Source organism: Salvelinus namaycush, chromosome 29 (genome assembly GCF_016432855.1).
Source record: "Salvelinus namaycush isolate Seneca chromosome 29, SaNama_1.0, whole genome shotgun sequence".
NCBI lineage: Eukaryota > Metazoa > Chordata > Actinopteri > Salmoniformes > Salmonidae > Salvelinus > Salvelinus namaycush.
This window is the reverse complement of record NC_052335.1, coordinates 23,909,081-23,925,880: the sequence shown is the minus strand read 5'-3', so window position 1 is coordinate 23,925,880 and position 16,800 is coordinate 23,909,081. Positions and strand designations below refer to the sequence as shown.

Genomic DNA, 16,800 nt, shown 5'->3' with positions numbered 1-16,800 from the left:
CGCCGAACGCCGCCCAAACAAGGAGTGGAGCCGACTTCGGTGGAAGTCGTGACAATAGCCTTAATTTTTCAGAACAAGAATAGACTAACGAGTTTTAGAAGAAAGTTCTTTGTTTCTGAGCCTGTAATCGAACCCACAAATGTTAATGCTCCAGATACTCAACTAAAGAAGGCCACAAGGCCAGTCTAAAGAAGGCCAGTTTTATTGCTTCTTTAATCAGAACAACAGTTTTCAGCTGTGATAACATAATTGCAAAAGGGTTTTCTAATGATCAATTAGCCTTTTAAAATAATAAACCTGGATTAGCTAACACAACATGCCATTGGAACACAGGAGTGATGGTTGTTAATAATGGGCCTCTGTACGCCTATGTAGATATTCCATTAAAAAAATCTGTTGTTTCCAGCTACAGTAGTCATTTACAACATTAACAATGTCTACACTGTATTTCTGATCAATTTGATGTTATTTTAATGGACAAAAAATGTGCTTTCCTTTCAAAAACAAGGACATTTCTAAGTGACACCAAACTTTTGAACGGTAGTGTATATATTTTTCAAATTTGGGAGAACAAAACAAAACAGGCAGACAATACATAACATGATACAACACAGACAGTACACTAAAAACGAAGAAAAATAAATAAATAGGTGGTAAGGAAATTGCAGTCACTAGAAGGGGCTATATCCGCATGTAACAAAATAGTCTTCATTGCTTTGTCACCTTGTTGTTTTTCTACATTTGTTCTGCTGAATAAAATGGATCTTCTAAAATCCTTGCTGTTATTACTTCATTCCCCTCCCACATAAAATACACTGGTCTGATTTACAGATGTGGTCATAAAATATACATGCAGCTAATACAATAATATTATAGCTTTTTCATTCAACATTTTCCATAAACTGACACAGTGAGAGAAAGAGAGAGAGAGGTAACATCTTACCAGTACACTACTGGTCAAAAGTTTAAGAACACCTACTCATTCAAGGGTTTTCTTTATTTTTACTATATTCTACATTGTATAATAATAGTGAAGACATCAAAACTATGCAATAACACATATGGAATCCTGTAGTAACCAAAAAAGATCCAAATATATTTTTTATTTGAGATTCGTCAAATAACCACCCTTTGCCTTGATGACAGCTTTGCACACCCAGATGCAGACAGTGTCAAAGTAACAAAAGTTTACTAGACTACTAGAACAGGGGCAGGCAAAACGGGACTGCAGCGGCGTGACCGCGCATCCGGCTTGATGTTCTTGGATCCTGGTCGGTAGGAGAGGGAGAAGTTGAACCGGGTGAAGAGCAGGGCCCATCTAGCTTGCCTGGAATTAAGACGCTTGGCGGTGCGGAGATATTCCAGGTTCTTGTGGTCAGTCCACACAACGAACGGATGTTCCGCCCCCTCTAGCCAGTGCCTCCACTCCTCCAACGCCATCTTCACCGCGAGAAGCTCACGATACCCCACATAATAGTTCCTCTCCATGGCATTGAGGCGATGGGAGAAGGCTGTGCAGGGATGTAACTTGAGGTCCAGGGCAGAATGCTGGGACGGGACAGCCCCCACGCCGACATTCGAAGCATCGGCCTCCACCACGAACTGGCGGGACGTGTCAGGATGAACCAAAATGGGAGCTGCGGGGATAAAAGTTGCAGAATCCCAGGAAACATTGCAGCTCCACCCTGGACGTAGGCTGGGTCCAATAAACCACCGTTCTCACCTTCCCGGGTTTACACTCCCTGCAGCGATGATGTAACTCAGGAAGGGGATTGTGGAGCATTGGAATTCGCACATCTCTGCTTTTACAAAAGCTGGTTCTCCGGGAGGCGTTGGAGAACCTGTTGGACGTGGAGCACGTGTTCTTGGGCGGAGCTGGAGAAGACGAGGATGTCGTCAAGGTAGACGAAGACGAACCGGTTCAACATCTCGCAGAGAACATCATTAACCAGAGCCTGGAACACCGCTGGGGCGTTGGTAAGGCCAAATGGCATGACCAGATACTTGTAATGACCGCTGACCATATTGATGGAAGTCTTCCACTCGTCCCCTTGCCATATCCGCACCAGGTGGTAGGCGTGCCGTAGGTCCAGCTTGGAGAACACGGTGGCCTCCTGGAGCGGCTCGAAGGCCGAGGAGATGAGTGGTAGCTGGTAGTGGTACTTCACCGGGATGTCGCTGAGACCCCGGTAGTCGATGCATGGACGCAGTGTTTTGTTCTTCTACACAAAGAAGAACCCTGCGCCGATGGGGGAAGCAGAAGGACGGATGAACCCTGCTGCTAGGGAGTCCTCAATGTAGGTCTCCGTAGCCTTGGTCTCCGGACCCAACAGAGAGTACAGTCGTCCCTGGTGAGGAATGGTGCTAGGGAGAAGGTCACTCCCGCAGTCAATAGGGTCGGTGCTGCGAAAGCGAAGTGGCCCGGGCCTTACTGAACACCTCCCAGAGGTGCTGGTACTCCGCATGAATAGTGGAGAGGCCCAGGGCAACTTCTGAGCCCACAAGAAGACGTTCCGGGGCAGGCTGCACTGACTTCAGACAATGGGCGTGGCAGAACGGGCCCCAGCCCATAATGGAACCAGCAGCCCAGTCTATGATGGGATTGTGTCGCTGGAGCCAAGAGAATCCCAATACCACGGGAACCTGAGGAGACTTAATCAGCAGAAATTGGATTGCCTCTCTGTGGTTTCCTGCACTCGTAGGTTGATGGGAGTGGTATTATGAGTGATGCGGCCTATAGAGTGCCCGTCCAGTGCTCTAACGTCCATGGGAATGGAGAGGGACCTAGTGGGGTTCCCCAGCTCGGACGCCAGGGTAGCATCCAAAAAACTCTCACTGGCCCCAGAGTCAATGAGTACCCCTGAGAGATTTCGGCTGGTTCCACCACAGCAGGATGGCATGGAAAGGGGAGAGGAAAAGTTCTCTATAAGGCCCATCAGAGTACTCACCCCTTCTTGATGAGCCTGGTTTTTTAATGGGCAGGTAGCTACGAAATGTCCCGTAGCTCCACAATATAGACAGCTCTGGGTGTGGAGTTGGCGTAAGCGCTCAGCCGGTGTCAATCTAGCCCTGCCCAGGTGCCTGGAATCTGAAAGAGGCGAGTCGACAGCCCTCTGTGATTCCTCAGAGAACCCGGGTGACGCGGGTTCACTCGAACATGTAAACTTTGGGGGTCTCCGGGATCTTTCGGAGGTGAGGTGGGAATCGAGAACGAATGAGGGCGACAGGGCACAGATTCTCTCTCCTATGTTCTCGAAGCCGCTCATCGATCCGGATGGTCAAGGCTATGAGGGAGTCAAGGTCCATCGACAGCTCCCGGGCTGCATGCTCGTCTTTGACCAACTCCGATAATTCGTGAAGGAACGTCGAACAATGCTTCCGGATTCCAGGCACTCTCAGCCGCCAACGTATGAAAATCCACTGCGAGATCTGCCACACTACGGGAGTCTTGACGTAGCTGGAGCAGCTTACGAGCAGCCTCTCTCCCAGAAATCTCCTCTAGACTGAGGCAGACAGTGGACTATTGCTCCCACACCGCCGTAGCCCAGGCGAGTGCCCTCCCGGACATCAGTGTTATGATGTATGCTATCCTCCAGGGGTCCGAGGGGAACGAAGAAGGCTGCAGCTTGAAAATGAGGAAGCACTGGGAGAGGTAAGCGGGGTTCTCGGGACACTGGGATAGGCTGGGAGATTACAGGTGTGACCTGCTGCCCAGTGGGGTATCCACGGAATTGCTCCAGAAAAGTCTTGAACGCCTGGTTATGGCATTCTGCCAGGGTATGGTCCCTCCATAAGACATTGCAATAACTCCTTGTTTCGTCCAATGGTGGCTCCTTGCAGGGAGATGGCATTGTGGAGCTGGTCTGTGTTTGCTGGGTCGGTCATGGCCAGTTTGTACTATCACGTTTTAGGGAAGACCCAGATGCAGACAGTGTCGAAGTAACAAAGTTTGTTACTAGAACACAAAAAAAAAAAAAAAAAAAAGAAACGGGTAGGCAAAACGAGAGGTCAATGGCAGACAGAAGTCAGTAATTCAGATCAGAGTCAAAAGGTACAGAACAGCAGGCAGTCTCAGGGTCAGGGCAGGCAGAGGTCAATAATCCAGGGCGGTATGACAAGGTACAGAACGGCAAGCTGGTTCAGGGTCAGGGCAGGCAGAATGGTCAAAACCGGGAAAATGAGAAAACAGGAATTATAGAAAAAGACAGGAGCCAGGGGAAAACCACTGGAAGGCTTGACGGACAAAACGAACTGGCAACAGACAAACAGAGAACGTAGGTATAAATACACAGGGGATAATGAGGGGAGATGGGAGACACCTGGTGGGGGGTGGAGACAAGCACAAAGACAGGTGAAACAGATCAGGGTGTGACACATGATCACTTTCTCCATATTGGAAGGCATTGTTTTCACTTCAAAAAGTTACTCTATATTTTTATTACCAATCTCTGTTGGATATTCACTTTCTGCTTCAATATTAATTAAATGTCTATTATTTTAAGATTCATATGTAATGCTTTGGAAGGATCAATATGTATTAACTGGGTTGCACTGTCTTAGTGCCCAGTAGATGTCACTCTCTGTCCAAAATAAGTCTGGCACCTGAGACAACAGGGAAACAGACGCAGTCTCCATTTTGCCTACTTACAAATTGGTTTATAACGTCATCATTTGAGATATCAATGACAACTCCATCGGGAGTACAATAAATTGTAGCCTTTTAAGTTTAGTTAACCTGTTTGGCGTGCAAGCCCGACGTCGGTACACTTATGACAACAGCCAGCTCAAAGTGCAGGGCGCGAAATTCAAAAGATATTTTTTTTAAATATTTAACTTTCACACATTAACAAGTCCAATACAGCATATGAAAGGTACACATCTTGTGAATCCAGCCAACATGTCCGATTTTTTAAATGTTTTACAGGGAAGACACAATATGTAAATCTATTAGCTAACCTCGTTAGCAAAAGACACCACTTTTTTTACTCCAACAGTTTTTTACTCCATCAGTAGCTATCACAAATTCGACCAAATAAAGATATAAATAGCCACTAACCAAGAAACAACTTCATCAGATGACAGTCTGATAACATATTTATTGTATAGCATATGTTTTGTTAGAAAAATGTGCATATTTCAGGTATAAATCATAGTTTACATTGCAGCTACATTCAGAAATTGCACCGAAAGCAGCCATAATATTTACAGACACCAACGTCAAATACCTAATTACTCATCATAAAACATTTCTGAAAAATACATAGTGTACAGCAATTGAAAGACAGGCATCTTGTCATTCCAGACAATATTTCCGATTTATCAAGTGTTTTACAGCGAAAACACAATATAGCGTTATATTAGCTTAGCACAATAGCAAACATAACAACAGCATTGATTCAAGGCAAAAATAGCGATAACGTAGAAACCACCAAAATATATTAATTTTTTCACTAACCTTCTCAGAATTCTTCAGATGACAGTCCTGTAACATCATATTACACAATGCATATAGAGTTTGTTCGAAAATGTGCATATTTAGCGGCACAAATCGTGCTTATACAATGAAAATAGTGTCCAAATACTCAAGCAATCTGTCCGGCGCCATCTTGGAAAGGCCCCTATTCTTATCGAAAACTATTCATAAACTTGACTAAAGAAATACAGGTTGGACAGCAATTGAAAGACAAATTAGTTCTTAATGCAATCGCTGAATTACATTTTTAAAATTAACGTTACTGCGCAATGCAGGGTGCGATAAAGCAAGGCTACACTGCAAGTAATGGCGTCTTATGCATTTTACTTTTTCCAACAGAACAATGAATTATCAGCATAAATAGTTCTTACTTTTTGATGAACTCCCATCAGAATCTTGGGAAAGGTGTCCTTTGTCCAAAATAATCGTTGCTAGGTTGGAGAACGTCGTCTTCAACGTTGCAATTAGCAGTAAACAATAGCCATGTGGGCCAGAGATACCCAACTTCCTACAACGTCACGAAAATAAATACCCGAAAATCGCAATATACTGACATAAACTGATATAATTCGGTTTAAAATAACAACATTACGATGTCTTTAACACCTATATCGAATAAAAACAGAGCCGGATATATCTAGGAGCTAAAACAGGACCTTCTAACATGACATGCCAAGACCCTCCCTGCGTCAGAGCGAAGAGTGGAAAGATGGGACACTTCGATTCCAAGCAATTTATAACCTTTGGGAACTACGTAGAAACTCCATTTCAAGTCTCCCTATTCGCTGACACACAGGGGAAGGCGTATGCAGTGCATCTCAACCAATAGAGGACAGGCAAATTAATACACAGGTCTCAGAACAGCCAGCAAAATTCTGCATTCTGACATACACATAGGAAAATTGCTCTAAGTCCAGTTCTGTTTCACCCACAGATATAATTCAAACCGTTTAAGAAACTAGAGAGTGTTTTCTATCCAATAGTAATAATAATATGCATATTGTACGAGCAAGAATTGAGTACGAGGCCTTTTTGAAATGGGCACCTTTTATCTGGCTACTCAATACTGCCCCTTGAGCCCAAACAGGTTAAAACCTCTTAAGGATCCACCCCTTTTTTTCAATTTTCACCTAAAATGACATACCCAAATCTAACTGCCTGTAGCTCAGGCATTGAAGCAAGGATATGCATATTCTTGATACCATTTGAAAGAAAACACTTTGAAGTTTGTGGAAATATGAAATGAATGTAGCAGAATATAACACATTAGATCTGGTAAAAGAAAATACAAAGAAAAAGAACACAGTTTTTTTTGTATTTTCTTGTGCCATCATCTTTGAAATGCAAGAGAAAGGCCATAATGTACTATTCCAGCCCAGGCGCAACTTAGATTTTGGCCACTAGATGGTAGCAGTGTATGTGCAACATTTTAGACTGATCCAATGAACCATTTTGCATTTCTGTTCAACATTTTGTATCAAGACTGCCCAAATGTGCCTAATTGGTTTGTTAATAACTTTTCAAGTTCAAGTTCCTCAAAGAATTGCATGGTATTCTTTCACTGTAATAGCTACTGTAAATTGGACAGTGCAGTTAGATTAACAAGAATTTAAGCTTTCTGCCAATATCAGATATGTCTATGTCCTGGGAAATGTTCTTGTTACTTACAACCTCATGCTAATCGCATTAGCCTCGTGGGGGGGATCCACCGATTCTGAATAAATTTTAACAGGAAATCATGTTCAACATTCATTGGTTCTTTAGAACAGGGTATGGGCTTCTTTCAAATCGCATTACCAAGGTGCAGGAAATCTTCTAAGCTTTAATAGTTCTATTGGTTAGGGGTAAGTCAAGTCCCGTACAATGCTTTAACTCAAGACTTTACATGTTGCATTTATATTTTCATTCAGAATAGGTTGTGGCTTTAGATTTTGGGAAAATTAACAACTGAAGAAGAATTTTTCACTTCTCTTATTGATTTCTCAAACCCCAGACCCGGCCCTGTCTACTTGGTCTGCATCGCTGACCAAGTAGACAATGTTGCACCTTTGGGTTTAGAAACACTGTACTCAAATTCTCAAACTGCCTTGTACATTGGTCTGAAAGTTTGATATATGAAGTTCTGTAAATTATAATGTTCCAAGAAGTTACCGTCTGATATTCTATGAAGCAAAATGACAATCCGTTGGTGTACAATGTGAGCTTGATACTTTCTTATCTCTGTTTGCTCTACCTGCTCTACCTGTTTTAATGTCTATGGCTGCAACACCTTGCAAAGGGGGTGCTGTGTTGAAGCCATCGTGCCTCCATCTTGTCACTCCCCCACCAGTGTAAAAAATATTTTGGAAGCTATAGAAATTTTATTTATTAATGTCTCCATTCGTTTTTGGCACGTTTATTCTATTACAAACACCTTACTGCATACTTGTAAATTATATTAGGTGCGCTAAACAAAAACAAAATGAATTCCTTAAAGTATAATTTTTTGAGATTACTAATTTTACTGTTCTCACTACAACAACAAAAATACTTAAAATACATGTCATTTTGTCCTTCAAACATTGAATTGAAATACTGTACAATTCCATTCATTCCTATGGAGGACTGCTCCTACTGGGGAGTAACAATATGGCCAACGGGTGGTTTCCAAGCCTCTCAATGGCCAATACATAGCAACAATCCAGTGTTTATATACACTGAGTGTACAAAACATTAGTAACACCGTCCTCTCATAACAGCCTAAATTCGTCGGGGCATGGACTCTAGAAGGTGTCGAAAGTGTTCCACAGGGGTGCTGTGGGGTGCCATGTTGACCCAGCAGCTTTGCAGTTCTTGACACACTTAAACGGCACCGACCACCATACCCTGTTCAAAGGCACTTAAATATTTTGTCTTCCAAGTGGCACACATACACAATCTGTGTCTGAAGGCTTAAAAAATTGAATTTAACCTGTCTCCTCTTCATCTACGCTAGGGTTTAATACATTTGTCACACTCTTGTCAAAGCATGCCATTCCATGAGCGCAGCATTTATTTTTCAACTCAAATCAATGAGCCCAATCAATCCTCCATGACAACAAAATCATAAACAACAGAGTAGAGGTGGCTAATAAGTCCTTAGTTTTGGGGTCGTGCTCAGGTAAAACAATTTGGCTAATCTATACTTCCATATTTCCAAGTCCTATTCTTGAAGATCAAGGGGTATAACATTTATTGGAATGACTGGAATTCTGATATAATTTAATCATATTATTATATGTAGTGGAAAGTGATGGGATAGAAGCCTACATAACCAAGCCATAAGGTCAAATTTAACATCCATATATGGCCAGCTATGTAAACTTTAACATTGATTTATCCTGCAATAGATGTCATTCAATTGGTAACATACATTTTTGTCTGTCACGCTGGTATGAATGATTCGGGAGACAGACGCAGGAATGCGTAATAGGTGTTTTTATTACACCCAAATTACGGCGTGCCGTGTAAAGGCACGGGGACATAGACCAAACAAACACTATACAAACACAGGGTAGAAACCCAAACAAAAGAGTGAGGAGTACCTCGAATAAATAACACAAGCACAATGATTAACACACGGGATGAGACCCGTAATCATCTGCGCAATCCACAATGGCGCGAAAGCCAAAACACACAGCACAGGTACTCACACGAACCAACGGACATTGTAACAATAATCGACAGGACACTGGTCAACCAAGGGCACACTTATACAATTACTAATCACTGGGAATAGGGGCCAGGTGTGCGTAAAGAAAGTTCCAGAGGGATCCATGACATTGCCTTCTTCTAATGCCTCGTAAGGGGAAAGTCATCTAAAAGTAACAGAATGTAATCAGATTACGTTACTGAGTTTGGGTAATCCAAAAGTTACGTTACTGATTACAATTTTGGACAGGTAACTTGTAACTGTAACAGATTACATTTAGAAAGTAATCCACCCAACCCTGCTGATGAGCCATATATTAAATACACTTTATGAGCCCTGCATTAATGATTTTTAATGAGCCCAAATGATTGTGCTGTTATCCATTTCATATATGATATAGGCTACTGCACATTACACATGACAGAAAAACATAAAGCCCATAGATGGACCTAAATATATTCTATCTTGGGTAGATAAATGAAACTAGCTCCAGTAGCCTAATCTTTTTTAGTGTGAACTGTATTACTGTCCTGTATTGTAATATACTGTATTATATGGACTGGAATTATGCACATCTTTCAAACCATGATAAAGCAGAAGAGAACATGCGATTCTAGTGCAGCACATGCGGCCCACAAAGTTTCAAGTATAATGTAGGCTAGCGAATTTCATTTGAACTTTTAAATATAATTGGGCATATACTGCTTTCCATACTGAGCTGGGCTGTCTGTCCCCACCCTGAGCGCTGATTTATCATGCAGAGGCCGTAGAGAAGATTTAGACATTGCATATAATAAAATGTTCCATTTCACGCTATGCTGTTCATATAAATAATTTATTATAATTTACCGGTTTCTTGCAGTTATTTATCCCGGGAAAAGGGAGTGGTTTTGGGCGGTAAATCCCAGTAAATCTCTGTAACGGGGTTCCCGCCATTCAACCCTAATCTACACTGATTGAAGTGGATTTAACAGGTGACATCAATAAGGGATCATAGCTTTCACCAGGTCAGTCTATGTCAAGGAAAGAGCAGGTGTTCCTAATGTTTTGTACACTCAGGCATGCTGACGTCTGATGGTGAGTAAGGTAGCTATATAGCATTGGAACAGCTAGCTAATATTTATGAAACATGGGTTAGCTGTGTTCTGCAGTTGGACAGTGTGGTGACCAGGTGCAGGTTATGGGATCTTGCTTTGCGGGAGCATTCATATGTCAACAAAGTAAGTAAACTTTTCCTTAAAAATAATTGTAGTTATTAAAAGGTACATTTATTTGATTTGATGGGAAAAGGTCAAGGCTACCAGTAGTGAAGAAAATATTTCAGAATGTTTAACAATGTATTCTAGATGAATGCCAGTCACCTGTGGTTTTTATCCCCTGTTGTGTAAAATGGGACAGGAAGTAAGGCTAGTGGTATGTTCTCATTTGACATACTCATAACTGGGCTACAGTATCTCAAACATTTCTTTCCTATTTTCTTTGTCATTGAGAAAGTAATCTACAATGAGGCTCTGAGCAGCTTTTTCCAGAATGTTGACCCCATGGTAATTCCATCCCGCCCATCTCTTGCTGTGACCCATTCAACTCTAGCGACTACATGCCTGTGAAACGTGCATGCTCAGTCAGTCAGTCAACCTTTACTCTCCTTCTCAAATGACCATTGTTATTCCCTGCTATGTATGTATTCCCAGCAGAAGCAATGGCGTAGCTTGTGACATCACCGGTGGGAGGATACGATCCCAGGGTAAATTCCAGTGATGATTTATTGTCTCTGCTTGATTAATGTGTGTGTGTGTGTGTGTGTGTGTGTGTGTGTGTGTGTGTGTGTGTGTGTGTGTGTGTGTGTGTGTGTGTGTGTGTGTGTGTGTGTGTGTGTGTGTGTGTGTGTGTGTGTGTGTGTGTGTGTGTGTGTGTGTGTGTGTGTGTGTGTGTCAGCTTCACACACCCTCTGACAAGAGGAATGCCCTCTCTACAGGCGGTGTTGGTAGACATGGAGGACTGGAGGAGGGCATGGTAAATGAGATCCTACAGGGCCCGCATGAGAGAGATCTTTCACAGCACTCACAGCATCATTGACGTGTCCTGGTGAGGAACTGAGTGACTAACTGAGTGACTGACTGTCTCTCTGTCTGCATGCCTGCCTCTGCCTGCCTCGGGCATGCCATCTCACATGCCCATATGCAGCTTATGAAACTCATTTTTTTGTAAAAGTTCTGTATAGGCTAGGCACCTCAAACTCAACTCTAGACCTCGAAGTTAGTTTCAATGTGCTTTTCCATTGTTCTCACCAAATCAGGGACTGACTTAGACCTACAGTAGGACTCAAGGTGGGTGCAATTAATTATCAGGTATAACAGAAAAACAGCACGCTCATTACCTTGTAGGGGTAAAGAGTTCAGTACCCCTGAGCTTTACATGGTAATCGCTTCAGTATATGGCACATAAATAGTTTATTTCAGTGAAGATAGCATTGTCAGTGGTTTGGTGTGTAGTGATTAGTGCTTTTTTATGTCTGTTCGGTTTCGGTTCGATTATAAAAAATGATCATGGTTTTCGGTTACGATTATTTATTTTTTAGACATTAAATGCACTATGCATTATGTGGGTTTAATGCTGTAACAACATAGAATAAAACAATTCACAAAAGTCCCTTGATGGTGGGCACTGCCCATTATTGCTTATCACTCATTAACCGTAATTTATTCACATTACTTTACTTTAATAAAATATTTGTTTTAGTTGATGACTATATTATTTCATTCCAAGTCATCATCTCTATAGAGCTGCTGCCTATGCTGTCTGACAAAAATCACTATTTAGTAGTTCTTCAAAGTAAATAAGGCATACTTTTATGACTGCTGAATACCAACTATCAATCACATAGATCATGTATCTTCGGCTCACGAAGCACCTGCTTTCTATCCCTCTCGATCATGTGTTCCGCACAGACCTGACAAGTTTAAGCTGACTCGCAATGTTTTATGGTCATTGTAGTTAATTACAACGTTCTCTGCGCTAAACTATGTAGAGTATTGTCCTGATGGAAACTACAATTCCCTACTACATTGTACAGTTCAGACTTGATCTAATTTATCTCCAAAGAAACTGCACATCTAGCTCAAGGAAAAAAAAAAACTAAATGGCATTCAAATATTTAAACCGACATCGTTGGCTAATCGATCAGCACTAATTGTCAAGCACCACTGACACAGACGATAGGTTTCTGGCTAAAACCTGAACATTAGGACTAGTCAATAAACTTCTAATTATCGAGGTAATTCTGTGGTCAAACAATGCCAAACTTCTTCTGTACCGCAAGTGTGCAACCTCATTAATTTATCTCCAGGGCAGTGGGCCGCTGGACGTTTGGCTCAGCCTACAGGGAACAGATTGTGGACCAGTTGAAGAGGGCAGCAGAGCATTGTGACTGGCAGCAATGCTTTCTCATTCACTCAATGGTTGGAGCTGAGGACTCAAGAGTGTACAAATGCATTCATAGTCTCATAACTACTGAACCATAATTAATAAACACATTATAACTGCATGAATGGCATTGGGGCTTTCAATTTTTTTCCAGTGTAAAGTTTTGGATGACCATAATGTGTTGTGTTCTATGCTGTGATGGCCAGGGACTGGGCACCTGTGTGTTAAAACTTGACGTCAACACCTCCTCCTACAGCAGTGTCTTGGCCATGCAGTAGCTCACCAGGTATGCCGACTTGTGTTCTCCTGGTGGAGAATCAGGTGTGTGTTTGTCTGTGTGCGTGTGTTACTGCCTGTGTGTCAGGGTTAAAGTGTAATCTTAGTCTTTGATTCAGTGCTCAGGTCTTTCCTCATTATGCATGTCCTCCATTCTGTTTCTGACCGTTAAAGTTAAACCACAGTGATTTACTTCCTTTGTCCATTTTTGTTATTCTTCTTCCAGTCATTGGTAGACATAGTGAACAAGATAAAGCACATGCCCCACAGTGGAAAGGTAGGTTCTGTGATCAAGAAGGACACTGCCATCGTCTCAGGCCAGGGAGGGGTCAGTGGAGCGGAGAATGCCATGAACAATGTCATAGCCAACCTGCTGCTCAATATCACCAGGTAGACTATTGGGGCTAGACAGGCTGCTGTCTGTGGCACTAGGCCTCTTCATTGAGCCTCCCAGGTGTTTGCAGTCTGGTCTCCTCCAGTGAATTTTACTGCCATTGTAAAAACCAACATCTGTTTTTGGATAAAAAAAAACATTAAAAAGCCAGTTTTAAGAAAATTGAGAGGAAATTCTGAGTTATAAAAGTGCCATAATAGAATTACAAAAGACCCACCCCACCACTAACAACGTAATTGCACAGTGCAGTCGTTGCACTGTTAATTGGGGGTTATTTGTGTCAATAAAGAATAATGCTTGTTTGTCTGAGGTATTAGCATCTGTCTGCTTGGTTCTTACATGTCTGATGTGCTACCAATTCACTGTTTATGTTTCTCTGCTGCTGTAGTTCAGCTCGTTTTGAAGGATCACTCAACATGGACCTGAATGACATGGACCTAGTTCCCTTCCCTCGACTGCACTACCTGGTGCCCAGTGTTACCCCTCTCTATACACCCTGGCTGTTGTTAACATCCCCACTAGGAGATCTGCTCTCTTGTCCCAACAGCTATTTTTACCCATAGACTTCTCTGGAACTCAGGATATTACATTGCCCACCGCCCTCTGTACAAGTGCCCTTTGTTGACAGTCAGTGAATAGCAAAGCTCCGTCTCACTGATGCTGGATATCATAAGGTGAATGCACCAATTTGTAAGTCGCTCTGGATAAGAGCGTCTGCTAAATGACTTAAATGTAAATGTAAATGTAATGCTGTCTACTCTGTTCTATGCTATATAAAACTGTAGTATCTTGAATAGACCAACATATAATTGGAGGACACTAGATGTAATCTTTACTTGTCATTTATTAGGAACTGATTTACACCACCATCTATCATGGAGACCAATACTCAACTAACTATCTCTATTGCTCACAGAACGGTTACCAACCTAGGACCGGTGATAGCGCCGCCTATTGGTTAGATGAGCCAGCATCAATTATCACTTTATAACAAAAACAGTGGGTGATAGTGACGTGATAGTGATGGCATGATATCAAGCACTCATTATATATTCTGGTGTCTCAAAGTGGAATCTCACGGTGAACTAGGAATACTAGAGAGACCTATGAATAGCCCATTATGCTAATGGTGTGTCCTGGCATGTATAGTGTAGTGTGAAAGCGCTATACAGTAGCGTATTATCTTTGTTAGTTGAATGCATTTAGTTACGGTCCATTGCAGTCTTGTGTGGCTCAGTTGGTAGAGCATGGCGCTTGCAACGCCAGGGTTGTGGGTTTGATTCCCAAGAGGGACCAGTATGAAAATGTATGCATTCAATACTGTCTGTGTCTATCCTACCTCAGGCTGGACCAGATGTTCACTGATGCCTCCAGTAAAGACCACTACCTGGCCTGTGCCCTCAGGTTCCGGGGCAACATGCAGGTGTCTGACTTCAGCTATCCTCCCCTCCCCATTCCTGTTTCCAATCTCTAATAAAAAGTACTGCAACTGCCTGTTCACCCAGACTCATCCATACTTGTAAGGCCCAGAGATTACCTTCCCAGCTGCTCACTCTCAAATAGTGTTCCTATTCACCGCTGTGTGTTTGTGTTCCACTACAGATGCCCCTGAATCATGACTGGCCAATTCAGCTCCCACCTTCTCCTCTCCCTGCAGAGATCTTTTTCATGTGGCATGTTGTCAAGAGCAACAGAAACAGGAGAAATCTCCTGGAGCACAGACACCTTGTGGCACATTTAGGTGACTGGATAGTGACAGTATTATTCACTTTGGTTGTTCAAGTAGACTGTACATCTAGATGTGATTTAAAGTAAACCCTGGAAATGTGGGCTGATTCCGTGTCTGGTAACCTATGGGCTCATTTCCGGGAGCCTAAACTTCTCCTTTGAGAATGAGAAACCGACCCTATATGTTTTCATAGAAAAGCAGGTTGACCAATGCTAGCCCCATATTTATTCGCTCTTCTTCTTCTTCTTCTTCATCTCAGACTGAGGCCCACACAACCCTTTGTGTCGTGGAACCAGGAGGGATGTAAGACAGGGCTGTGTTCTATGCCCCCTGTGGATCACTCCTTACTGGCCCTGTCCAACAACACCTGTGTCAAGCCCACCTTCATAGAGCTCCGAGACCGCATCACCAAGCTCTACAGGAAGAAGGTGCATCCTAACCTAATCTTCAATCACAACAACCTTAAACTCTGTTGCAAAAGAAGTGTTTAGGGTCCAGAAGATTGAGAGGTAAAGACCGCAACAAGACCATTTCCATTTCACAGAGGACAATAGCAGAGTTCTGCTAAAGAAGGAGAAGCGGTTCATGTTCTCTAAGCAGGGCTGTAGGCATCAGGATTTTCCCTGTGATCAGTGTAGAGTACATCCCTATCTGACATAATGTATTGTTTTGGCAGGCTCACTTGCATCACTACCTGCTTGTGGCCGGGATGCAGCAGGGCTGCTTCAATAAGGCCATCTCCTCCCTGATGGACGGGATGGAGAAGGGCTGCTTCACCGAAGCCATCTTCTCCCTGATGGACGGGATGGAGAAGGGCTGCTTCACCGAGGCCATCTCTTCCTTCTCCTACCTGATGGACAGGATGGAGCAGGGCTGCTCACGGGGCCCATCTCCTCCCTCTCCTCCCTGATAGAGGACTACAGTCAGCTGGATGCCACCAAGGACAGACTAATGATAGTGTTAGCACTAGCAGACTGTACACACAGTGGACCGTGTGTGGTAATGTGTTGGTGTATACGTGCAAAGCAATTTAGTATTTTACTAGAAGAAAATAGTACTGTAATTTTATAAATAACTGGTTTATTTCTTGTTTACAAGTTTCAAAAGATTTCTTACACTTTTGTGCCTAAATGATATTCCTCATCCGTCAAAATAAATGACAATGGATTGCTGAGTAGTGAGTATGTATACCTTGAAACAAAAGGTTATTATGTAAACAAAACAAATAAACATTTATACCAAACTAACAATTCAAACTAACAATCCAAATCTGTAGTGAATCAAAGTGGATATGAGATTGTAAGATATTTTGGAGCTAACTTGGTTGAGAATTAACTGGTAGAAAGATTCATTTTTTATCCAGCTGGTATAACACTGTGTTTGGTATTGATAAGGGGTTACGATCAGATGTTCTCTAGATCATAAAAAAGGTTTAAGAAGATATCTGACCCAGAACATGTTTGCTCTATCTATCCCTGTTACCACTATTGGCCTCACTGACAGCCCTACTGTTAATGAGGTACTGTAAAAACCATAGCATTTGAGGTTTAACCCCAAATTGTCATTACTTACATTACGTTTCCCTTCATGTTAATTGTTAAGTAATCAGCCAAACCCTAGTTGTCTCTATCCAGTCACACTTCATGAGTTGAGGTTCCCACTCAGCCCACTTGCATCTAGCCAGAGAACACAGGCACTGTTCAGGAGCACTTGATGTCCAGACTGAACTGTGACCAAGGTTCAGTCCTGTCCGCTTAACCACCATGACTCGGTCAGAGGCAGTAAGGCCAGGTCTGTGTTGGAGTCTGTAGGCATTAATATGGATGAGGCTCTAG

At 42.5% G+C, this 16,800-nt stretch overlaps 1 pseudogene; it reads left to right on the top strand.

The window, feature by feature from the left end:
• Positions 1 to 2,727: 2,727 nt before the first annotated feature.
• On the top strand, positions 2,728 to 16,723 carry LOC120024024 (annotated as a pseudogene).
• Positions 16,724 to 16,800: the final 77 nt, after the last annotated feature.